The sequence below is a fragment of the Camelus bactrianus genome, chromosome 22 (genome assembly GCF_048773025.1).
Source record: "Camelus bactrianus isolate YW-2024 breed Bactrian camel chromosome 22, ASM4877302v1, whole genome shotgun sequence".
Classification (NCBI taxonomy): domain Eukaryota; kingdom Metazoa; phylum Chordata; class Mammalia; order Artiodactyla; family Camelidae; genus Camelus; species Camelus bactrianus.
Genome location: NC_133560.1, coordinates 30,231,435 through 30,257,655, shown reverse-complemented (window position 1 = coordinate 30,257,655; position 26,221 = coordinate 30,231,435). Strand labels below are relative to the sequence as shown.

At 57.7% G+C, this 26,221-nt stretch overlaps 1 protein-coding gene across 4 annotated transcripts in view; it reads right to left on the bottom strand.

Annotated features, from left to right (window-relative positions):
- Positions 1 to 26,221, bottom strand: part of GNG7 (G protein subunit gamma 7) — a 128,122-nt gene that overhangs the window by 25,053 nt on the left and 76,848 nt on the right. For all 4 annotated transcript variants that reach the window (XM_074351185.1, XM_074351190.1, XM_074351187.1 and 1 more), the window contains exon 3: positions 5,642 to 5,678. The gene's annotated coding sequence lies outside the window, so the exon portion shown is untranslated. The remainder of the gene's footprint in view (positions 1 to 5,641; positions 5,679 to 26,221) is intronic.

Genomic DNA, 26,221 nt, shown 5'->3' with positions numbered 1-26,221 from the left:
GGGAAGCGGCCCTCATGGGAAAGGGGAACCGTGGCTGCCATGGGGTTGGGGGCCCGGCTCTCAGAGCCAGCACTGCACACGGGAGGTGGAGAGGATGCCCAGAACGCTAGGACGTGACCTCATGGGATTCTCATGGGACTCGTGAGGGCAGCTGACGGGGTGGGTGCGTTCCCGGAGAGGGCCAGGCAGAGCTGCTCGGACCTCTGACTCCGCCCCAGAGACACTCCTCGCTGGCCTGATGAAGCAGGGAGCTGTGCTGAACAAGCTCACATGGCGAGGAGCCGTGGGTAACCTCTAGTAGCCGCCCGAGGCCTCCAGCTGACAGGCGGAAGGCACCCAGGACCCAGTCCTCCAGCCACAGGGTAACGAATTCTGCCAACACCCCCTGGGACCCTGGAGCAGACTCCCTGCCACAGTTGAGCCTCTGGGTAAAAGTGCAGCCCAGCTGACACCCAGCTGGTGGCCTGGCGGGACGCTGAGCAGAGGACCCAGCTAGGCTGTGCCTGGACGCTGGATTCACAGAAATTGTGAGATGATGAGTGGGCAGAGCCTGGGGTAATCTGTTATGCAGCATCACTAACTAACACAGTGGAGGAGCAGGACCTGGAGAGAGGAGCTGGGCCCGGGGAGATGGAAGGAGACGTAGCCTGAGGTGACCGCCAGCACGCCCTCATTTTCCCCTACTATGGCATGTCAATCGGCCTTCCCCCCCTGAATGAATTAGCATGACTGTGAAAGTGGTGTCAACAGGAAACTAGGCTCCTGAAAAAGGAGTCACACCGCCTCCTCCTGACTCCAGCGGCTCTGACCAAGGTGAGCGCCCTGAGGAGACGCGGCTGTGGGTCCTGCTCTGAGAAGCCAGCCCCAGCCCGTGGAGCTGGGGGGCAGCAGCGCTGGGAGGGGCGCTGGGCCGCAGCCGGCGTGACCGGCGAGGTTGTGGCAGGGGAGGAGCCACGCTGCTGAATACAGGGCTTTGCCGATTCACCGTCCAAGTCCAAGAGCCATTTTGCAAGGATGTCTTTTATGACACATACCTGGAACCCGAACCCGGAAGTCCAGGACGTTCCTGCCTCATCCCAGGCCGTCCATCCCCCCACCACTTGCTGGACATGTGCTTGGCGGGTCTCCCTTGCACCCAGATGGGTCCCACGCCGGGCAGGGGGTCTCTGTCACCTGCAGAGGCCGATCCTGGTGGGACCGAGACTCCATTCTCTAGTTTCACCGTTCGCTCCTGCACCACAGGACATTTGCAAATGTCTGCCCCTGTCTCCTTGGTGCAGCCACGAGACTTTGGGAACACAGGAAACAAATCACTGCGATTCAACCTCTCTGACACCCGCCGTCACTCTGCCCTGCGTCCTCTGTATTTCCCTTTTGAAAACTTTGCCAAGATATAAATTCAGAAATCAAGCAACTCACCACTTAGTGTTCACCCATTCAATGGTTTTCTGGTGCGTTACCTTACTAATTTTTTAAAAATCGTGGTAAAAAATATATATGTGACATAACACTTGCCATTTTAACTATTTTTAAGTGTACAATTCAGTGGCATTAAGTGCATTCATGTTATGGTGCAACCATCAGCACAATCTAATTCCAGAACATTCCATCACCCCCAAAAGAAGCCCCATCCTCATCAGCAGTCACTTCCCCTCCTCTCCCCCCCAGCCCCTGACAACCAGGAGCCCCCTCCCTGTGTCTGGGGACTGGCCTGTTCTGGACATTTCACATCCATGGACTCACACACTGTGTGTCCTTCTGTGTCTGCTTCTCTCCCTGAGCGTCGCGCTCTCAGGGTCCGTCCACGTGGGAGCGGGTGTCAGGGCTGCTCTCCTGGTCACGGCCAAGCGATGCTCCGTGTGTGGAGGGACACGTGTGTGCCCGCTCAGCCACTGCTGGGCACTGCAGCTGTGCCCCCTTCTGGGTGCTGTGAATGGCGCTGCTGTGACGTCTCTGTACAAATGCCTGCCGGGGCGCCGGGGCTTGTAGACTCCACCTTCCCAGCTCAGCTTCTCAGCGAAGTCCCACGGTGGTCCCCATCCTGACTCTCTCCGGGGAAAGTGGCGATGGCCCACAAGGCTCTGTGGGGTCCTATCCCGTTGGGCGTGGCTGTGCAGCCTGGGAGACCACGTGATGGTTAATTGCATGTGTCAGTCTGACTGGGCCACGGGCTGCCCAGGTACGTACGTGGGCCAATGGTCTTCTGGATGCTCCTGGAAGGTGTTTCTGGATGAGACTGCTGTTAGGCTGGGGGCTTTGAATAAAACGGGATGCCTTCCAGGATGCTGGGGGAGGCTCACCCAGTCCCTTGAAGGTGGGAATAGAACAAAAACCTGGCCTCTCCTGAGCAAGAGGAAATTCTTTGCTGGAACTGTACCCCATAGCCTCCGTAACCAATTCCTTAGAACAACATTCTCTGTCTCTATATACGTCCAGCTGGCTCTGTTTCTCTGGAGAACCCTGACGAATACAGACTGCCCAGTGCTTTGCAGGCAGAGAGAAATGAGCTCGGACTCTGGCCCCTCTGTCCACCAGCCCTGCGCCTTGCCGAATCTCTGCTGCTGAGCCTCAGTTTGCCCACCTATAAAGTGGGGTTAAGGACCTGCTCCCCGGGGCTCCCACGAGAAATGAGACGAAGCAACCAGGCCTGGCACACAGTAGCACCTGATAAGCATCTACCGGGGTGCTGAGCGAGGTCAGCAGTGGGCCAGCCGGGTGCCTGGGAGTGGGGCCGGGGCCAGGCTGGAGGAGGCTGACGTCACTGTCACCGCCTGGAGCTCTGTTTCTCCCTGCCGGCAGGTGATGTGACGCCGGGACCTAATCCCACAGCACGCGGCCATGTGGCTGCCGCTCGAGCCCCTCCCCTGACACCTGCGCCTGGCTGGGGGTGGCTCTGTCGTGATCCTCCCCACGTGTGTGTCCCGCAGGACCAGGCACAGGTGAGCCCTGGTCTCCCCGTCAGGGAAACGCACTGTGTACCCTGGCTTCCCTGCCGGGACGCCTGAGAGGCCCAAGAGCTGGCGACCACTGGGAACCGCCCCTGTTTCGATCATCATTTTGGTCACTGTCATTCCTGGCTGGGCTGGGGTGAGGACCGCAAGGCACCCGCCTCGGGCCCAGTATCTGACGGGTGCTGGAAACTCAGTCACGGCGATCACATATTTTCATGCGATAAAAATACATTTTTAGATGTCAAAATGAATACAGACTATCCATGATGAATCAAATACCAAGCTTCTCATGAGAGACAGGATCTGATAGGGCTGGGGTCAGGGCGAGACAATACCTTTTTTATTTGAATTTTTAATCTCCATCGTGGATTTTCTTGGCATTAATTTTGATTTTTAGGAAATACTGCTATGTTAAGATACGGCATGGCTAAATATAAAATAGATCAACAACAGGTTTCCACTGTGCAGCACAGGGAGCTACATCCAATATCCTGTAGTGACTTATGATGAAACAGAACATGAAAAGGAATGTATGTAGGTACATGGATGGCTGAAACAGTACCCTGTACACAAGAAATTGACACATTGTTAACTGACACATTGTAACTGCCTATACTTCAATAATAATTTAAAAAATTAAAAATAAAGATACTACATGGAGATGACTGAGTTTTCCAGTGCCCCTTAAATTCTGCACGGGGGGCGGGGGGGAGTGCCTAGCCCTCCTCGCCCTGGGCCGGGTCTGCCCCAGGACACTTGCAGGCTGCACAAATCAGAGGTGTGGCATCCTCAGGGGCCAGTGAGGCCCAAGGAGAGTGCAAGCTGGGGCAGGATGACCACTATAGCTAGTGACCACCCCTGGGTGGGCCTGGCCTGTGTCAGTGCCTACAGTCCCTGAGGAACTCTTGTCCCCATCTCACAAGTATGGGACGTGGAATGAACCCTCCAGATCACACCCTGGATGGTGGCAGGGGCCTGGGGCCCAGGGACTCAGTCGTGCCGCCACCCCCCCCAACCCCTAGCAACAGCTGCTGCCACTCAAAGGCCGTCGGGACTCAGGGAGTGAGAGCCCTGTGCCCGGAGGCATGCAAGTCAGAGCTGAGGGTGCTGGAGGGGAGCTGGAGAGTCTGACCCTGCTCGGGCGCAGCTGACTCTGGGGCTCTGAGCCACGTGGTTCGCAGAACAGGGTAGGAGCTGTGGACGAAAGCCCACCTCGCCCCGCCGGGGCCATGAGCAGGGGCTGGAGGGGGTGCTGGTCATCCCAGGGGCCGTGACGGGAAGCCCCACAGAAAGATTCTAGGGCGAGGGGAGCAGGCCCCTGAGATGTCTCGGAAGCACATGGTCCCTGAGCGGTGGGGAGGGAGCCCCAGGGACCTCCGGCTTCTCTCTGACCCAGGGTGCTGCACTCCCAGGGCCGCGGGCACTGGGTCCATCTCCAGGACCCCCTGGCTGCTTGGGGCACACAGAGCCCAGAGTGCTGTGGGTTCAACCGTGTCTGCCAAAAGATGCATTCAGGTCTTAACCCCTGACACCTGGGAAGTGGGCCTGGTTTGGAAATAAGGTCACTGAAGATGGACTTAGTTAAGATGACGTCGCAGTGGGGTCGGGGGTGTTCTTAAATCCCATGATGGTGTCCGCACGGGAAAAATAGATGGGCACACAGGGAGAGGCCGTGTGAGGACAGAGGGAGAGAGTGGACCGGTGTATCTGCAAGCCAAGGAATGCCAAGGGCTGCTGGGAATGACCAGATGCTGGAAGAGGCAGGAAGGACCCTCCCTGGGGCCTCCAGGGCCTGCCTCACCTTGTCTGCAGGCTTCTGGCCTCCACAGCCACGCAAGGCTGCGTGTCTGTGATTTTAAGCCCCAGTCTATGGTACTCGGCGATGGCGGCCCCAGGAAGCTACTATGGGGTGGGGTGGGGTCCCCCCTCGGCCTCCTGTGCCCTTGGGCCTCACGCCTGCTGTCCCTCCAGTCGCCTGCTGTCCCTCCAGTCGTGTGAAGCAGGCGGTCCCCGTTCCACCCGGCCTTAAGAGCCCCGCAGAGAGGAGGCAGCGAAGCCGCGGGTCCAGAGCTCAGCCCCGCAGCCCCAGCCCTCCCCTCCCCTCATCAGCGCGCCCACAAAGCGTTTGAGTCGCAGCCATGCAACGTCCGCCTCAGAGGAAGGCGCCCGATGCCCTCTCCGCCCCAGTGGGTGCGGGGTCAGTGGCAGCTCAACCACGCGCTCTTCGACGGCCAAGGGGGCCAAGGAGGAGGCCCGCTGGGAACACCTGGCCTGAAGATGAGAACGCGACATGCAGAACGCCGCCGGATGCGGGACGCCAATGCGGGACGGCGCGCGGGGAGGAGGGCGGGAGACGCCTGGAGCCAGAGTCGGACGGGCACCCCCCCACCCCCCGCCCTCCTGGGAGGGGGGTGGGGGCGGGAGGGGTGCGCTCGGGCGCCGGGCCGGGCTCGGCCGCCTCGGGAGCCGCGGGGTGCGCTCCCCGCCGCGGGGAGATGAAAGCAGCCCGCCCCTACGTGTCGGGCAGACCGGGGGTTTGAACCCGGGCTTCCTGGCTCGGAGCCCGGAGTTCTCTTCACGGTGACAAACCCCCGCGTGTCACGTGTGCATGCAGTACTCTGGCTTGTTTGTTCCTCTTTGGGGAAAAAAAGAGATTCCAAACTCATGAAGTAAGATAACAAGCTACATACCTTTTTCAGTTTTTCCAAGAAGCAGCACCGCTTTAACCTGTTTAGAAAGAGAGACAAAAATAAATCACGGTTCAATTTTTTTTATACTTAATTATCTTCAGCATTTTTTTGGAGAGATACTTGGCTGCCACCAAAAATGTGGCAATGGATTTGGAAACGACCGTGTCCTCCAGAGAAACTGGGGGTCTTCCAGAGAATTCCCTTTATGTTTTACAAGCAATCCATTCCGGAGAGACAACTGTATTTCTTTGGGTGGGGTAAGGGTGGGGAGTCAAGCTTTCTTCTGGAATTTGTATTATTCCACTTCGGGACCCAGGGACCCCAGGCCTTAAAATGGAACTGAGCCTTGACATGTAACACTTGGGGTTTTTCCACGTCTGGTTTTCTGCTTTGATGGAAGCCACGTGCCAGAGCAAAAAAGGGAGAGGCGGAAAATGTAATCTCAGGGCAAAGCCATTAACCTCGGGTGGAAGAGGTGACAGGCCTATGGGGGCAGGAGGGCAAGGGATCTGAGGCTGGCCGCCCTGGCCGTGATGGGCCCCAGGGTTGGGGGGCGGGGGGCGCTCTGCCATTTTCCAGGGGATGGGGCGCCCTGCTCCAAGTGGAGTCCTGGACTAAGCCAAACCTCTGATGATCGCCGCACGCAGCGCGAGGGCTAACCTGGGGTGTCAGGGCACCCCGAGACTGAACGCCAGCCTCCACCCTGCTCGCCACGCTGCACCCGCTGCCCTGGGGATGCACTGCCCGCCCAGGGAGGCACCCACCAAGGCCAGCAGCAACAGGCGAGCAGTAACCCCGACCCGTCCACACGGCCGGCACCCGCCTCCCGTTTGTGGAGGAGCAGGCTCCAGGCTCCAGAGGCCTGTCTTTTGCGGTGGGCTACACATTCGGCTTGGCCAGGCGGTGCCTCCGCCTGTGGTCCCAGGTGGGGCCCCCGCAGCTGCCGGGCCACGGACCGCACTCCAAATCCAGCAGTTAGACGACCCTTGAGTTGGAGGGAGGCCCGTCCTCGGGGCCCATCCTACTGGGGGCTTGCCCCGGGGAGGGCCGCAGAAGCCGTTGCTCCTGGCCTCACGCCCAGTGCAGGCCGGACTTCCTGAGCTGCGGGTCTGCCGGGGCGAGGCTGATTCCCTCTGGCTCCGGAGGTCCCCATGGTCTCCAAGAGCCAGCCCCTCTTCCTTTGCAAACATGAGCTCTTTCCACAAACCAGCGGGGGGTTTTTTCCACCTGCACAAAGGGACGTGATCTGCTGCCACTCCTGAGACCAGTCCAGAGACCAGGACTTCTCCCGTTGGCAGTGCTGACAGTGGTCACTGCCTGCGGGGGCCGTCCCGGGCACTGGGGGGGGTGGGGTGGAGCAGCATCCCTGGTCCCTACTCACGCGATGCCAGGAGCAGCCCTAGTTGTGACGACCACATATGTCCCCAGACACTGCCCAGTGTCCTCTGGGGGCAGAACCACCCCCAGGTGAGACCCCTGTCCTAAGGAAGTGCTGGGAGAGACACAGGCCCAGGAGTAAGGCACCCAGTGAGGAGAGAGCCCCTGCCCCAGCCCCATTTGGCCGGTGGACCCCAACTCCTATTGAAGACGCCCTGGGCCCCTGTGGCCTGGCGGGGAGACAGACCTCCCTGGGCGGGGTGCCTGGGTGGGTGGGGGGCGTCTCACCATCAGCCCCTCCTCCCTGCGGGGGCGGGCCCCCGAGAGTGTGCTGAGCCCGCCTTGCGGGCGACAGCAGGCCTGCGTGGGAACCGGGACGGGGGTGTTATTTAGGGTCGGGCCTCCTTAGCTGCGGAGTCTGTATTTGGGAATTCACCTACTGGCTAGAATTTATTTGTCACCCCAAATTGATACTCGGGGGGGTGCAGTCATCTGGGGACACATGCAGAGCAGTGACACATCTGAGTCACCGACAAGCAGGTTCCCAGCTGCGGTGGAACAGGCGGCTCTCTGCCTTCTAAACCAGGGTCCTTTCCACCATTTAAGACCACTTTTGTTGTTGTTGTTGCTGCATTTTTTGCTTTTTGATGGGTGACTCTGTATCTGAGATGCCCCCCAAGTGCTGGCTGGTGTCCCAAGCCCAAGAAGGCCTTTTGGGGAGAAAGTACATGTGCTACATGAGCTTCGTTCAGGCGGGAGTCATAGCCCTGTGGGCTGTGAGCTCAGCATCAGTGAATCCACAACGTATGTCAACTAAGGTGTCTTTAAACAGAAATGCACATCCTGCGACGTGTTGATCGGTTGACAGAAATGCACCCAGAGGCTCACGGGAGCGTGACCCCGCGTATCCCCAGAAGCAGCATGTACCATAATTTATATTGTCATTATTAGTATTATGTGTGTATATAGTTGTCCTCTATGGGGTGTTTCAGTTGTTCCAGATTCCTTCCCAGCTTTAAAATAATTGTACCACAAAAGTCTATGCACGTAAAACGGACATCCATGCACAGGAAACCGTGTATGCCTCTTTCCTTTTTTTCCCTGAAGACGACCTCCGTAGTGTAAACCCTGAATTTAAAGGTATAGAGGACTGGATCCAATATCCAGCTCAACCTTCAAAAAGACTGCAAGGAGCGGAGGGTGGAGCTCAGCGGTAGAGCACGTGCTTAGCATGCACGGGGTCCTGGGTTCCACCCCCGTCCCTCCATTAAGTAAGTAAATAAATAAGCCTGATTACCTGCCCCCGCCAAAAAAAGGCCAAAGCAGAAAGGCTGCAGCCCGGTCCCACCGGCGCCACTGAGGCACCCCCACCAGCCCTGGGAACCAAGCGTTGTGGTTCTTGGGTCCGACACCTGTTATGCAGAGATCATGCCTTTTAAAAGCGTGTACTTCCATGTCACCACCACCTGCGTCAAGACACAACATTTCCATGGCTCCAGAAGGCAGCCCTGGGCCCCCTCCTGGAGGGAGTCACTGTTCCGATGGAACTGTTTATTGTGATGGTCAGCATCATTTTCAGTGTCCTCATCAGCCCGACTTTCACTCCTGAAGACGGGAAAGAGGGGACAGGGTCTGACGACAGGACGAGATGTCTAGGTGAGAAGGAAGAACTGCCTAGAAAATTCTAGAAGGTTCTGGGGGAAGACAGCCAGCCTGCATCTGCTCAGAGGGGTGGAGAAGTCAGTCTTCCTGGCCCTAGGTGCAGGGAGGGGACTTTGTGCGAGCACCGGCCCTGGCTCGGGGCACTTGGCTGGACGTCTGCCCACTGGCTCTCTGAACCTGGAAGCCCCGTCTGTAACACAAGGACCCACAGCATCGCTCTGGGGGTCGTGGCGAGGCCCAGAGGAGGCCAACATGGTGGCTTAGTGGTGCCGCGGAAGTCACCCATCGATCTACAGCGACGGTGATAAAGATAACACGATGGATGTAACCTACAACACACAGGCACGCCTCGTTTCGCCACGCTTTGCAGGTACCGAGGTGTTTTTGTTTTTTGTTTTTTTTTTTTTACAGATTGCAGGTTTGTCGCAACACGTTTTGCAAGGAATAAAGGGTGTGCTGCTGTGCACTGAACGCAGAACGTGGATCTGGGGACGGGGTTTCCTCCTGGTGGGGATGCGGTGGAGACTACCGAGAGGAGCACAGGGACTGAGAGTGCGACAGGGCCTGGGGGTGGAGCAGCGTGGCCCGGAGGACGGAGCCTGCAGCGGTGAAGGGAGCGCCCTGCCGGCACAGTGCCTCTGACAGCCGCCCCGCTGCGGGGGTGGGAGGGGGACGCCCCGAGGGCAGGAGCCGTCGTTGGGTCGACAGGCTTCACTGCCGCCCGCGAGAACGCGCGGGGTCACCCCATCGGCACCTTCCAGACGGGGCTCCCCCTCCTCCCCAGCCAAAGCTGACTGGCTGGAGGCTCTGATGATGGCTAGTGTTTCTTAGCAGTAAAGTGGGTTTAAGTAAGGCACGTACTTTTTTAAGAAGATAATGCTACTGTTGCACCCTCAACAGAGTACAGTCTAGTGCGAGCAGAAGTTTTACACTCCCTGGGAGACCGAGTGTCCATGTGACCCGCTTTACTGTGACACTCGCTTTAGTGCGGTGGCCTGGACCCAAGCCCGCAGCGTCCGTGAGGTCAGCCCGCACAGCTGCACGGAAGGGGCCCGGTGGGCAGAAGCGGGCGCTGCCTGGACTGGGGTCGCCTGGGGGTGGGTGGGGACATCATGTTTGTGATGGGTCAGAAGTTGAAGTTCCCTTCTTTCTCCTGAGAAAGGGGTTATGACTGTTTTGCATACCCGGCTGGCAGGGGCCCTGCTGCTCTGAAGACACATGCTCATCCAGCGCTCACTTGTGAGACAGAGGGAGGAGAGTTCCAGAAGCCCTGGCTCCCTGACTCTGCCTGTTCATGAGCAATGTCCTGGGTAGGGGTCGTGTGTGTGTGTGTGTGTGTGTGTGTGTGTGTGATTGGGTGAGCGGGTCACTAGAGCAGGGGGCCTCTCCTGGGGCCACACCTGGGGACATCTGTGGCTGTCACACTGGGGTGGTCCTGGCATTGCGTGGGTGGGGCCAAGGACGCTGTTCCACACCCCACAGTGTCCGGGACACCCCCCAGAGGATGACAGTGTCAGCAGCGCGGGTGGGGGAGACCTGGCCCTGGTCCCTGCACGACAGTCAGTGTGACGAGCAGGGGCCGCCCTCTGCGCCCAGGGCTCCTGGCCTCCGGCTCCTGGCCTCCGGCTCCACCTCTGGGTGCCCTGGCCAGCGCTCTCCTCCTGCCGTTCTCAGCTCAGCTGCTCAACCACCCAGGGCCTCGTCCAGAAGGATTCAAAAATAGATCATCTGCTTCCCCCCCCCCCCCAAGTCTCAGAAATGCCTGAGGCAGCCGCCTGGGCAGGGAGAGAAACCGGAAGTGCTTCTTTCTGAATTTCGGCAGCTCTTCTGGGCAGGCGGGAGGGGTAATCCCCTTCCTCGGGCAGTTCTCTTAGAAATCTCTCCGCGTCCTGCTTCTCAGAACGAAACCAGGCTCCCGGGCGAGCATTCATGCCCTCCGCCCACTCGGGGCTTTGCAGCAAAAATCCAACGGATTCGGAAGGTTCACATCAGAGCTGGGCCCCTGAGGTTCCGTGACACCCTAGAGCGGCTGCCACCGCCCTTCCTCGTGCCCTCAGCCAGTCCTTGGCCCAGCAGGGGGGCCCAACTTGGCACAGCTGCAGGGAGACACATCTACAGCTGACTTAAAAATGACAAATAAATATTATAAATATATATTTATATATATATATAGTCAAAAGCTAGCCTCACTTTCAGTATTTACAATATTGGGGCCTGGGTCACTCGGGGGAGGGGGCGTCCTGGACACTGGGCAGTGTTGGGGCAGCACCCCTGACCCCCACCCACTCGATGCCAGGAGCTCCCCTGTCCTGACAACCACAGATGTCCCCAGGCATGGCCCAGTGTCCCCTGGGGGGTGCAGAGTCACCCGCACCCTCGTTCCACTGAGAACCCCTGCCCTAGAAGTACTGAGTTGCGTCTTTGATCCCTTCAGTGCATCTGAAGCAGGAATTTTTAATATAACTGTGTACTCTCAACTTACTTTTAAAAAAACATATTTGTATTGAGAAACAATGGACACGCAACCCTGTGTGAGCTTCCGGGGTTGATGTGTCAGCGTGATACCTTTACTTATTGCAACGTGATCACCACCTGCATGACGGAACACTTCCACTGACCCTCCCACCCTCCCCGGCCCGAAGAGGATTTGCCTGCTGCCTTTGTAAGAAATCACTTTTGACTGGTGTCTTTATAAGAAAGCGTTGGGGGAGATTTGATACTGAGACCCTCAGGGAGAGGCCACGTGAAGACCAGGAGGAGACTGGGGTGACAGGGCCACGTGCCCAGGGTGCCGCTGCCCCCAGAAGCCTGAAGAGGCAGAAAGGGTCCCCCTCTGGAGCCTCTAGAGGGGGCGCCGGCTTGTGACACCTTGAATTTGGACTTCCAGACTGCAGAATGTGACAGAGTAAACTTCTGTTTTAAGCCATGCAGTTTGTGTTCCTTTGTAACAGCAGCCCCAGGAAAGTAAAAAGTAGAATAAAATAAAATAAGATTGTCCCCAGGCACATGTCCCTGCAGCTTTGACAGCTGACCTCACCTGAGTGAGAAGGGCCCCCTCCCACTTCGGAGGGGTGGGCCCTGGGCACTGGTGGGGACGCGGGAAAGGCACGCTCAGCCCCTGCATGGCGCCTGCACCTTGCAGGGCTGAGAAACCCGTGCCGTTTGCGTCGGGGAAAGGGTCTGTTGGTTCTCTGCATCTAGGACTAAATCCATGAGAACCACAGACTTTTGAGATTAGGAACCAGTTAGCTCGCAGTTCCCAAACCTTGGAACCCCCTGGGGGGGACGCCATGGCCCTCCCAGGAGAACTGAGGCCGCTGGCGTAGGTGTGACCCACTAGAGAGGTCCTGGGCGATTCCACTGGGCAACCAAGGGTGGGACCCCAAGTGAGGCCAGCCCGCAGCCCCAGGAAAGGGAGGCCCAGATGTTCCACGTGCTCAGTGCTCCTGGATGGTGGGGGGGAAGAACATGTCCCACTGTTTAGTGACGGCAGGAAACAGAAATAAAAGGTCAAGTTCCTGCCCTTGGGGACCTTTCTATGCAGTGGGAGGAGCGGGGAAAGGATGGTGCTTAAGATGGATAGACATCACAGTACATCACAGATGTACTGCATAATAAATACATTTTTTTTCTATAAAAGGCCAGATAGTAAATATTTCAGTTTGGTGGGTCGTATAGTTTCTCGGGCAAAGCCTCAACTCAGCAGCCACAGACAACACATAACAGATGAGTGGCGTGCCAATAAAACTTTATTTGCAACAACAGGCCGAGGGCCAGATTCAACCCCCTCTGCCTGGCTGTAGTTTGCAGAACCCGGAGCCAGGGAGATGAACCGCCTCTGACCTTAAGGAACCGCAGTTCCTCAAAAGGTTAAAATAGAATTACCACCTGCCCCTGTGATTGCACTCCTAGGTCTGCACCCAGGAGACATGCAAATACATGTCCACACAGAAAGGTATGCACTAATGTTTACAGCAGCACCGTCCACAATAGGCAAAACGTGGACATGAGCCAACTGTCCTTCCAACCAAGTGTGGTATAAATGTATGTATATATATATATATATATATGTAATGGAATATCACACAGCCACGAAAAGGCGAGCAGTGCTGACACCCACCACCATGTGGACAGACACTGAGAGCATGATGCTCAGGGAGAGGAGCAGACACAGAAGGACACACAGTGTGTGACTCCATGGATGTGAAACGTCCAGAACAGACCAGTCCACAGACACAGAGAGGGGGTTCCTGGTTGTCAGGGGCTGGGGAGGTGGAATAGGGTACAGGGTTATTTTGGGGGCTGTGAAAGCATTCTGGAAATTGATAGTGACGATAATGATGCAACCTCGTGAATGTACCAAAAGCACTGAATTGTATACTTTAAATGGGTGAATTTTATGGTATGTGAATTATAGCTCAATTTTTTTTAAAGGAGTTGGGGGGTAAGGTATAGCTCAAGTGGTAGAGTGTGTGCTTAGCAGGCACGAAGTCCTGGGTTCAATCCCCAGTATCTCTTCTAAAAATAAATAAACCTAATTACCTACCCCCTAAAATAAAATAATTAAATAATACAATAATAAATAAATAAATAAATAATTTTTAAAAAGGAGTTAACTACGAGAGGCTTCCTACAGTAGACAGCGTCGGTGCCCAGAGCTGGAGGGTGGGTAAACCCTGCGTGGAGGCCCCGCGGGAGGCCCTGACTGCCTGGTACCCAGAGTCCAGGCCAGGATGTGGGTGGTCAGAATGGAGTGGACAGGGGACCAGAGCCAGGCAGGTGTGGTAAAAAATGGACGTGCCTGCCGTGTGGAGAGTCTGGGCCTCTTCCTGGGGCTGAAGGAAGTTTCCAGGCCAGCAGGAATGTGTCCAGAGTGGAAAGGATGAAAGCAGGGCCTCACTATGATTTTTGAGGTCCCTCTCTGTAAAAAAAATACGAAACATACGCTATGACCACGTAAGTGTAAAGACGGACGCCCTCCAGTCTGGACCATTGTACTCAGGGTTTTCTTCTGATGTTAAAAGAAATGAAAGCTCTCCCACGGGCTTCATGGGTACGCGGCCCTGGGACCAGGTGGAGACCAGGAGGGGTTCAGCAGCCCAGATGAGAACCCTGAGAGGGGTGAGGATGGAGGCTGCGATGGGAATGGAAAGGAATTTAAGTGGTTGAGACGTGGGGAGGGATCGAGGATGACCTGAGGTTCAGGGGGCCCCCCCTGCATCCAAACCGAAGAGCAGGTGTAGGGGAGGGGAAGAGGTGGGGCCGAGACTGGGGAGCTGGTGAGGCCAACACCAGACACATCCTTTTTTCTGAGAAGTCACTGTAACCAGAGGAGCAAGCCCGGCCTGCAAGCAGACCTTGCCTTCTCCGTGACCCGGCACCCAGCCCAGCCGCCTCCGATGCTCGGAGTCCCGCTTTTGAGAGGGTGGCGGGGCCCCAGAGACACAGGCCCCTGGCCTCTGTGGAATGTGCTTGGTTTGTGAGCGATGCTTCCTGGTGACCCTCTGTGGTCTTTCCTGGTCCTCCTCCAGCCCAGGCCCCGTTGCCCTCGACCAGCAGGGCATCTGCTCCTCCACACTGACTGGGCTTGAGGACTTCTCTCCAAACTCTGAGCAGACACGGGGAGGAACCAAAGCTTATCTGAAAATAGGATTGTTGCAGGAGTAATTAGTCAAGGTGAGGTCATACTGGAGCTCGAGGAGGGGGCCCTAGTCCAACATGACTGGTGCCCTTGTAAAACGGGGACATTTGGACACAAACATGCACACAACGAGAAGGCCACGTGAAGACAGAGGCAGAGGTCGGGGAGGTATGACAGGCCAAGGACTGCCGGCCACACCAGGAGTGGGGAGAGGGCACGGGACAGATCCTGCCTCGCAGCCTCAGAAGGACTGGCCCTTGCAACACCTGGATCTTGGGTTTCTGGTCTCCAGAGCTGGGAGGGGACACATTTCTGTTGTGCGGTGCTTTGTTACAGCCACCCTGGGGACTTGCACATACCCCGGGGTGTTGGCTTGGTCTGGCTCTGGGGGCGGGGGAAGGGTTGGCGACAAGGGAGCAGAATTTGGGCCCTGGCGACCCCTTGCCCCAGTGGCTTCCTCCCCTGAGTCCCTCCACCCCCCACCCCCTTGCTAAAGTCCTGGAGAGAGGTTACAAAGCAGGGCCGGCAAACGTCTCCTGCAAGGCTGTGGGCAGCCAGTCACGTTACTGCTGTGGCAGGAAAGCAGGAGACGCTATGCAAATGGGGGGCCCTGCCGGGTGCCAATAAAACGTCATCTACAAGACACGCTGTCTCCACGGGTCATGGTTTGTAACCTGTGGTCTGGAAGCTCCAGGACTGCAAGTTACGTGTGGCTGGTGATTCTGCCAGTGATGATTTTCCCCAAAACTCAAGTCGCCTTTTCCACCTGCAGGTTCCTTTCTCCTTTGGCATCTTCTGCTTTGTCTTGTTCACACGTCATGGAGGGCGGCTTCTGCGCAAGGACAGGGCCGGCTGGCCGCTCAACTGGGGATCCCACTGCCTGTCTTCCCCGGGGAGCCCACCCAGCCTGTCAGGGGGAGAGCCCGCGAGCCCAGTGTCTGTGCCCTGGACGGGGGTCCCAGTGTCCTCGGGGGACGTTGCTCAGATGCGCAGAGTGAACGGAAGGACTAGGGAGGCCAGCGTCCCCACAGCCTGCCTGGAAGCATCCTTCAGGATGCAGTGCAGGTACGGACAACGTGCTTACACACGCGGATGCACACTCTCCCATCACACACACACACACACGTACACACCCCACATGCCCACACAAATACACATAACACACACACATATACACCCTGCTCATACACACACAAACACACCCACACCATTCAAATACATAAACACACAGAAATACACATACAAATACACACATACATACATATACACAAATACACACATATACACACCCCCACAGAATACATATACAAACACACATACACAAATACTTCCATAAACACACATACAAATACACACATATACATACATACACACAAATACACAGACATACAGAGATGCACAGACACACACGCCACACAGTACACACAGTACAGATAAACACACACACACAAATACACTCACACACCACACACACACACACACAATCACGCACACAGAGGCAGCTCCGCACAGGGAGGAACCACGCGTGGACAGCCTGGAGGAGTCCGGGGACAGAAGTAAGGCTGACCGTCGAACGCACCGGGGCGACGAGGGCCGCAGGGCGGACGGCAGCCGTCCGAGGTCTGAGGGACAGGCACACCCGTCGCCGCGGACGCCCCGCCCAGGGCGCGGCGGGGGAGGAGCGGCGCCAGGTCCCCGCCCGCCCCGCGGGCCGGACCCGCTCTCCGTCCGCGTGGCTCCGCCCGGTGCGGCTTCCAATCGCGACGACTCCCGCCAGTCACCCGGCGTGGCCGCAGCGGGTCGGGACGGGAAGTCTGCGGCCGGGCCCTGGCAGCCCCGCACGGCCGGAGGCGCGCGCTCCCGCCCCTGCCGGGCGGCGGAGCACGACGCAGCCTGAAAGAGGAGGCGGGTCTCCACGTCCCGGTGTACAGCCCGCCGAGGGCATCAGTCAGGGTCAAAGGGAGTGAGCTCCCTTGACTGGATGGGGCCGGCGCGGGTCTCGGCCCCGGGCCCCACTCCACCAGCAGGTTACAGACTGTTGGGGAAGACGGGCAGGTTGGAGGGACGCGACCCGTTGACACGCACCTTGTCCGTGCCCCGCCCCCTCGCATCTGTGTGTCCCTGGCCACCCTGCTTCTCCGCTCTCTGCAGAGAACCATCTAAGTACGGAATTGATGCTCACCTACCAAAGAAGCTGGAAGATGCTGGAAAATACTGCATGAATGCGACAGGTCTCAGGGGTTGGGGGAGGCCAGCTGTTGAAAGAGGCGGAGGCCCCGAGTCCTGCAGCCTTGAGGAGCCGGGACACCCCAAGATGGGAGAGGCCTCGCCCTACCGCCAAGCCCAGGTCTCCCGGGAGCCCGGCACACCTGTGCTGGGTGGAGTCCAGCGACCACCCCCCCCCACCAGCTTCTGCGGACTCCGCTGTGCTCCTCCGACCACCTCTCTGGGGGTCTCACTGCACCTGCGTGCATCCTGGCATCTGGCCCGAAGCTCAACCATGTGGCCACCATGGACAGTTGTCGGTGTGTGCCCAGCCGGAGCCCGAGGCGAGCTTTCTCCCCAGGAAAGCCCACTTTTTATTCAAATTTAATTTAAAAAATGTAATCCTGCAAAGGGATGTCCCAGAAGGGCAGGTGCACTGTGACACCTTTTATTTATAAATGGCGGTATAATACACTTAACATAAATTTCACCATCTTAACCATTTCTAAGTGCACAGCTCAGTGGAATTAAGCATTCACATTGCTGTGCAACCATCCCCCACCATCTCCAGAACTTTCTCATCTTCCCAAACTGAAGCTCTGTCCCCATGAAACACTCACTCCCCAGCCCCTCCCCCAGCCCCGGCCCCACCGTCTACTTCCTGTCTCTGTGGATCTGACTCCTCCAGGGACCTGTGAGTGGAATCAGACCAAATCTGCCCTTCTGTGTCTGGCTTATTTCACTAAACATCACGTCCTCAGGTCTCCATCCTTTTGAAGGCAGAATCATATTCCACTGTGTACATATATCACCTTTAGTTTATCCATTATCTGCTGACGGACGCTTGGGGTGCTTCCACCTTTCGGCTATTGTGAACCATGCTGCTGTGAACACGGGTGTGCACATACCTCTTCTGGTCCCTGATTTCAATACTTTTCCAGATCAGTCCCTGACCCACAAATGGAACTGCTGGATTGAGTGGTAATCCCAGGTTTCATTCTTTGAGGAACTGCCAGACTTCTCCACAGCAGCCGCCCCACTCACATTCCCATCCACAGTGCATGGGGGTTTCACTTTCTCCACACCAACACCTGTTCCGAGCCCCATTCTTCTCTGAGCCTCAGTTGCTTCATCTATTAAATGGGCTCCCGGCTCCTCCCACAGGTCTGCTGGGAGGCCCCATGAAAGGCTGTGTTTGTGTATCAGGCTTTGTTCTGCTCATGGGGGACAACGGCCGTCTCTGGGCTGTCAGAGAACCAGGGAAGAAATGCTGGTTGGGTTTTGTTTTGTGTGTGTGTGTGTGTGTGCACGCACGTGTGTGCATGTTTGTGTTTGTGTTTGTCTTGCCGTCCCTGGGGATTCATGTAGAAAACATCTGGGAGAGGAACAGCCTGGGAGGAGGCATGCTGCCCGCACACACGCACGCCTGCATGCACGCAGACACACAGATACAGGCCGCGTGCACGTGTGCTCCCAGAGCAGGGGTCATGGGGCTGATGGCCTCTGAGACTGAGTTTCTCACCCCACGGTGGGGCCGCCTCAGATGACATGCAGACGTGCAGCCCGGGCGGGCCGGGGAGGCCAGCCATAAAAACAAACACGCTGGGGCCGGCTCCAGCAGAGCACTCCGTCCGGGCCTGCACGTGGGGTGCTGGGAATCAGCACGGGGTGGGGTCTGCCCCTTCCTGCCGGGCCACCGTGGCTCCGGGACATGTGCAAAGCCTGAGAAGGACAGGGTCACCCTGTCCTGCTTGGGACGGGGGAGGGGCTAAAAGAAGCTGCTGGCAAGCCTCAGACATCTGGAAAATGGGGATCCTGGGTGCTCCATCTCTTCTGGACCTCCTGACTCTGCACAGTCCCCTGGGCCCTCCCTCAGTGCCCAGAGCTCTGGGAGTCCCCGTGTCTCCTCTGCAGGCTTGCAGGCTAGGGCACCGGCTCAGGGGATTTGATTTCTGTGCTGAGTAATGAATCACCACCACCTAGTATCTCAGGGTCTGGGGGATCAGGAGTCAGAGCACAGCTAAGCCGGGACTCAGCTCCAGGGCCCCGTGAGGCTATAATCTGGGTCGGGGCTGGGGCTGCAGTCACATCAGAACCTCGACTGGGGAAGGGTGCACCTCCGAGCTCCCTCAGGCTGCTGCTACAACTGGCCACCCCGTGGCTGCAGGACGGGGGTCCCCGCTTCTGGCTCTCAGCTCCCACAGGCTGCCCTCAGGTCCTGGCCACATCGGTCCCTCCGCGTACCCTCCCATAACGTGGCGACTGACTTCTTCAAGGCCAGCAAGGGAGGGTGTCCTGCAGAGCCTGCTGAACTGGAGTCTTGCAGGATATAACCCGCTCATGGTGTGGCCTCTGTGACCTCTGCCACATTGTCCTGGTCACAAGCAAATCACGGGTCTCACCCATGTTCAGGGAGGGGGGATTATGCAAGATGTGATGCCGGAAGGGGAGGGTGGGGATCATTGAAAAAAGTCTGCAATATGCCTGAGACCATCTCCCTGGGCCCCGGAGCTGAGCAGACAGAGAAAAGGTTCACGGGTGCCTGGGGCGGGTGCCCACGCGCACGCACATATGCACAGACATGTCTGTATGTGAAGGGAAGTACTGTCTGCGTGTTGCACGTGTGTATGCATATATTGCATGTTTATGCATACACGCTGTTACCACAGACACATTTTTACGACCGAATCTAAAGAGAAACGTAGAGCTGCCCCATGTAAAAGGCATGGTGTTCACAAGCTGCATCACGACGCCACGGAGAGGTGAGGCGCTGAGGCCTGCTGAGGTTCCGCGGGACCCTCCCCAGCCCCAGCCCCAGCCCCTCGGAAAAGCCCGGCCGGGAACCGGGGCCCAGAGGGCGGCCCCAGGTGAGCTCAGCCCTACTTGACTTTATCAAGCTGCTCACAGTGTTCTAGTTGATTGCGTCTCTCCCAGAGTGGTAACCTCAACTCTTCGTGGGACAAGGCAGAATGTAAATACATCAGCACAGCCCTCGGGCCGGGCCCTTCTCTGTGGCGGGCTGGCCTGGACGAGGGGCCGGGGGTGTGGTGAAGTAGGATCCCTGCCCACACCGCCCCGCTTCATTAGCCAGCCCCTGTGTCCACAGTGTCAGGTGTTACAGGAATTCCAAGTCACACGGCTGGCAAATCGTGCAGCGGGGCCTGGAACCCGAGGCTCCGGCCTCCTGGGTCAGGAGTGCGGATCCCAGACTGACCCCCCCCCCCCGTGGAAAACCACCAGCCCTGGCGGGGCGCCAGCACCACTTGTCTGCGAGGGGCCAGGAAACGGCTGGGAGGGACGGTTAAACGGAAAAACATCCCGAGGATGCAAATCGCTCCTCTCTCTGCCGGCTCTGGAGGGGCACTTACTCCCGGGGTCCTGCCCCTGTGCGGGCAGGTCCAGACACAGAGGCCCGGGGGGGCTGCCGGACGCACCTGACACGTGTTGTGCTGACACATGTTGTGTTAAGGAGAGCAGAGGAGGCCACTCCCGGCAGTGTGGCCACTGTCCTGGGCCACAGGTCACCCATCTGGCAAAGGGGCGGCGGCGGGCACCCAGAGCTCTGGCCGGTGACTCACCTGGAGCCCGCAGGGACCTGAGCCCCCGCCCTGGCTGTGGGGCTGGTTCTGGGAGTTGAGCTCCCAGGGAGAAGGGAAAGCGGGAAAGTCAGAGGGCGGCAGTGGGGAAGGCAGGCAGGGATGCAGCAGACCGCCTGGCAGGAGCCGGACAGCAGGGCTCAGGGGAACACTGGGGCACTCTTCGGCAAGTCTGGAAGCGTTTGTGGTGACAAGAGGGGAGACGGGCAGCTCCGCCTACCAGTCACCTCTTTGGGGACACTCAAGGGCGGGCCACCCATCTGAAGGACTCACAGGACCAATAGGGGAGGGTGAAGGATGCTTTTCCTAGTCACCAAACAAGCAAAGGACAGGCATAAGTCTCAGTTCCTCAGGAACTGTGTGTGCGAGTTTCCTGGGGCGGCCGTGACAAATACCACCCATTAGTGGCTTAAAAACCACACATGCAGATCCTCTGATGACTCTGGGGGTGAGAAGTCCTAAAACCCAGCGTGGGCAGGGCGGGTCCCTCCGGAGGCTCCAGGGAGAACCGGCTCCTGCCTCTTCCAGCTTCTAGAGGCGCCGCATCCCTGGCTTGCGGCCCGCCCTCCATCCTCACCGCCAGCAGCGCAGCATCCCCCGTCTCTCTCTGACTCTGACCCTCCCGCCTCCCTCTGATGAGGACCCTGTGATGACATGGGGCCCCCGGGGAATCCAGGGTCACCCCCATCCCAGGGGCCTTAACTTAATCTTGTCTGCAAATTCCCTCTGCCCGGTGAGGTGACATGTCCTGGGGTTCTGGTGATTACGACATGTATGTCTTTGGGGACCATTATTAGAATTTAAAAAAAAAAGATTGCCTATGTTTAAAATCAAGCCCTTATAGTCACTGATGTGATCTGCAGGGAGGCTGGGTGGTGGTGACAGTCCTCTGGCCTCCGGGCAGCCCGCTGTCGCAGGCTGTGTGAACACCGGCCAGCCCTCGGCCCAGTGAGCCCTGGAGTCCATCACGACCTGCTCACTGAGCTGTGACGCTCCTGGCTCCTTAGCGCGTTCCTGGGTGGGGCCCTCATGAATGGGATCAGTGCCCTTATAAAGGGACCCCAGAGCGTGCGCTGACCCACCCGATACACGAGAACACAGTGAGAAGGCGGCCGAGCGTAAACCAGGCACCAGCTCTCACCAGACACGGGCTCTGCTGGGGCCTCGATCTTGGAGCCCCAGCCTCCAGGACCGCGAGGAACCAATGCTGCTGCGTATAAGCCCGCAGGCTCTGGTGTTGTGTCACAGCGGCCTGAAGGGACCAGGACACTTGGAAATAGGGTCACCGCAGGTGTGATTAGTTAAGATGAAGTCACACTGGGGGCCGGTGGGCCTAGTCCAACATGAATGGTGTCCCATCAAAGAGCACGTTTGGGCACAGACTTGCACACAGGCAGAGGCTGGCTGACGACGGAGGCAGGGGTGGGGTGATGCCACGGACGGCCACCACCCCCAGAAGCTGGGAGAGCCTGGAACAGACCCTCCCTCAGGAGCCAGCCCTGACCTCGGACGCCCAGCCCCTTATAAATCAGGGGACAAATCACTGCTGTTAAAGCCGCCTGGTTTCCAGTGCTGTCTTCGGTGGCCCCAGGCAGCTCAGCGAGCACCACCTTCAGAGCTGGCGAGGACCACGCGGCAGGAGAGAGAACGCGACTCCCACTCTATAAATGAGGACTCTAAAGCAGAGAGGTTTCCAGCTCACTCATTTCCACAGCGCTCCAGCTGCGGGTGGGGGAACCCACCTTCTGTCAGATCCCCCACTCCACCCCAAGCCCATCCACCAGCCTGCTGATGGCCTTCGGTCTGCCTTTCTTTTATAGACTCAGCTGGACCACCTCCACTTCCAGGAAGCCTTCCTGGCCTTGCTCTGCCCTGAGCATGCTGCCTTAGCGCCTTTCCCTCCCTGGCCACTCTGCTAGGCTGTATCAGGACTTTGAGCAATCTTTGTATCCCCAGCGCCGGGCCCGGAGTCGACTCAGTAAATGTTTGATGAACTAGGAAGGGAGTGGTGAGGCGGGGGGACGTGCATGGGCAGATGACTGTACCCCTGCCCTGCTGCCAGTCCTCCACCTGGGACATCTGCCTGTCTGTGCAGGAGAGCCCTTGCCGGCCCAGACACCCCCCACCTGCCCAGCTCTCAGGGCCCATCTTTCTTCTCCCCTCTTCACCCTCACAACAGGCGTGAGGCCGACTCCACCGGAACCTTGTAGGACCATCTCCGTGGTTCCCCATGTCAGAAGCACTTTCTGGAGCGATCCCAGCGGACAAGTCATTCATTGGTGGTTTGGCCCCTCCCCACCCCCAAAAGAGCTTTTCTTAAGGACATAAAGTCCACAATAACAAGACTACAGGAAAAAACAACACCAAAAAAGGACCGTCTAGGTGAAGAATGATGGGGAGGGGGCAACCTGGACGCCAGGCGGCAATTCCCTCACTTGCAAATCGCCCAGGAGGGCTCCCAGGAGGGGTCCTTGGAGTTCCCAAGCCACAGGGGGGTGAGAATGGGCCTCTGCTCAGCCCTGGCTACCGGCAAGGCCGCACCTGCAGCGGAGTCCCCGGGCAGTCTGGCAGCACCGCGGCTTTGTGCCGGCCCTGCAGGGACAGGGTTTCCTGCTCCGTGTTCCTGGGACTCCAGTCCTTCTCATTCAGGGTGGAGACCATGAGACAAGCCCCCCACCCCCAAGTGCCCAGCGGGGTCCCACTCACTCCTCCTCACTCAACAGATGTTGGATCAGAGGAACACAGCCCTGCTCACGGCCAGTGCAGCTCTGTGCAGTAAGACCTGAAGGTTTTCACACTACACTGTGTAGCTGTCGGCTCAGCGTGTGCTGGGGGAGGGGAGTGTTTAGGAGAGCTGGGAAAGCATGTGCGGGAACAGTTGGCGGAGGCCCGGCGAGGGGCCTGTGCCCTGCCGGGTGCCTGATGCCTGTTCCCACGACACGCAGCACACACCACCAGCTCGACCTGTGAGACCTGGGCTGGAGCTCCGGCTGGAGTTGGGACTTGGCGCACAGGACTCCTCGTTCACCACAACAAAATAAAACGGCAAAAGGGGAAATACTCTGTCATAGGTACAGGGAACAAAGCGTTACAGTCCTTAATGTATAAAGACCTCCAAGAAACCAGTAAGAGAGGAACAGACCGGATCCCGGGCAGGATGGACAACGGTCAAAGCTGAGCAGCTGGCAAAACTGGTGAGATTCGATCAGTTCTGCGCTCTGGGCAGTAGTGCTGCGGGGATGTTCACTGCCTTCTCAGCTCTGATCAGTGTCCTGTGGTTATGGAAGATGTCGACCAGGTTGAAACCGGGAACTCTCTGTACTGCGTCCGCACTTCTTCTGTAAGTCTCAAATTATCTCAAACCCTTCAAAACGTACTGTTAACAACGGACGCAAACAATCTGCAAAAAGCATTACCATTATAACGACCATCGCAAAACCTTTAAAATTCTCGCAATCAAAACACTGTGGATAATACAATGAGATGTAACTTTTGGCCTTTGATCCAAGGAGACCCACGAGCCATGGCACCTGGATGCTGGAGGGGTCTGGGACGGGGGACAGCTGTCAAATACCACATGCGGCAGGTGACAGAATTTGGATTCAGACTGTGGCTTAGATAAGACTGCGTCCACGCGAAGTTTCCAGATTTGGATAACAGTCCTGCGGCTGCACAGGAGAGTGTCCTTATTCTTAGCAAACACCCACGGAGGTATTTAGGGGTTGAGGGGCACGATGCGGCCAACTTAATTCCAAGTGGCTCAGAAAGACCCATCTGTGCAGGGACAGCACACGACCGTGTGTGCCGCAGTATGTGTCCCGTAGCTACGAGTCCGGGCGTGTGCCTACGTGCACACGCGCCCCCTCCTACATACGGTGTGTGCGTGCACACGTCTACACAGAGAGAGAATAATAAAGCAAGTGGAGCAGGTGTGCACAGTCGATGAACCCGGGCACCAGGGGTTTAAGGAGTCCCTTGTCCTAGTCTTGCAGCTTTTTGGTAAGCTTCAAACTGTACTGGAAACAACCGAAATTTAAATTTCATTCAGGGTGTGTTCACATGCGTAAAATTCACCCTCTTCAAGTGCACAAGTCAGTGATTTTCAGTATCTCTTCTTCTTTAAACCTCTGTGTGTTTTTTGGAGAAAAAAAAAACCCTGTAAACAATGAGCATGCATCATTTTCATAAACGGGGGGAGAAAAACTGCTTGGAAATACCCGCCCTTTCGCCCCTTTACAAAGTGGACCCTGAGCCAGGCCAGGCGTGCCGGGATGTCCTGCGCCGGCTGTGTTGGGGCGGCCGCGTCCCACTGTCCAGGGCAGCTGGCGCGTCCCGGCGGGCCCCCCACCTGCTCAGCAGACCCAGGAATTCAGGGCGAGGGCGGCACGGGGAGGCGCCCGGGGCGGCATGTCTGGCCGGGAAGCTGGGAGCCGGGCGCAGGGTCCTTGAGCTGAATGGAGCTCAGGGCAGGAGGGAAGGACACACTCAGGCCCTGGAGACAGGCCAGCCTGGGGCTTGGACGTCGCCTGCCAAGCGCCCTTGGTCTTTGCCAAGATTCGATTCCCTCAGATGAAGAGAGGACAGGTTCCCCACCCTCTCCAGTGGGAACTCAGAATAAATATTACAAGTGGATCTAAATGAACACGACCTCAAGTCATCACCACGCGGCTGGGGGGGAGGCGGACCCCACCTCACCAGGGACAGCGGTCGTCCACAGCGGTGAGTCACACAGCCGGCGGCGAGAAGGCCCTTCACCTCCGAGGTCTCTCTGCCCAAACCCATCGCCCCAGCCAAGCTGTAAGAAAGACACCAGACAGACCCCCAAGAGAGGGACTTTCTACAAAGTTCCTGGTTAGTCCTTCCCAAAACTGTCCAGATCATCAAAAACAAGGGAAGTCCGAGAAACTCCCCACCCCGAGGAGCCTGAGGACACGTGACTACTAAACGTCATCATGTGAGTCCTGGGACAGACAGGGGACACCAAGGGAAGGATCGACGGGCTTGGAATACAGAGTGGGGCCCCGCTAAGTCCGGAGCACCGATGGCCCAGTGGCATCTGGAGCCAGTGCGAGGGGGATGGGGCGGGGCAGACGGGAACTCTCAGTACATCTGAAACTATCCAAAAAGAGAAAGTTCACTTAAAAGACAATTGCGGCCGGCCAAGTGCTCCCTCGGGTCCACGACCCCAGTGGCATTTCCCGTGACAAGGTCTGGCGGCCAGGGCACGTTCAGTGACACCGTCTTGGGAGGCTGGGTCGCCGCATGTGCTACTGGCGAGGGGTGAAGTGGGGACCGCTGGGTCTTTGCCGAGGGTCCTTCCTCTCTGCAGGTCATCTTTGGGTAAACGTCCTGTGTCCCGACAACATTCTCCCCATTCTCTCACCTGTGTGGGGTTGAATCCTGTTCCCCAAAAGACACCCTCAAGTCCCGACCCCCCCAAACCTGTGAACTCAACTTTATTTGGAAACAGTGTCGTTGCAGATGTGATCATGTTAACAAGAGGTCATGGCACTGGTGTCCTGATGAGAGAGGGAAACCGGGACGCGGAGAAACACGGGGAGAGGCCACAACGGAGGCTGAGACTGGAGGAAAGTGGCCACAAGCCCAGGGACCTGAGGATTGCTGGGGAGCCCAGAAGCTGGGAGGGGCAGGAGGGACCCTCCCCCGGAGCCTCCAGAGGGAGCGCGGCCCGGCCACACCTTGCTTTCTACTTCTGGCTTCCAGAACGGAGAGAGAAGAAATCTCTGGGAAAGCTGCCTGCGTGCGGAACCGCTATGTGGTCCAGGAGCTCACGCGGCAGGTGCTGGAATCCAAGACTTCCTTCCTTCTGCGTTTGACACAGAAGAGCATCTTCCGCCCTCTCCTTTTATGAGGGGAGTAAAAAATCCGGAAGGTGGGACATCCTGCAAGACTCTGGGGCTCTAGAAAAGGGGTTGCTTTCGTGAGAAAGGGACACCAAAAGTAGAGACTATTCCTTGACGGACAGAAGCCAAGGCGGCCTCTGGGCACAGCATGGGACCCGGACGGGGCTCTGGAGCCCGGAGAACAGCAACCCAGCTCTGAAAACACACTCAAGGGGAGGCATGGGAAATTCTGAAT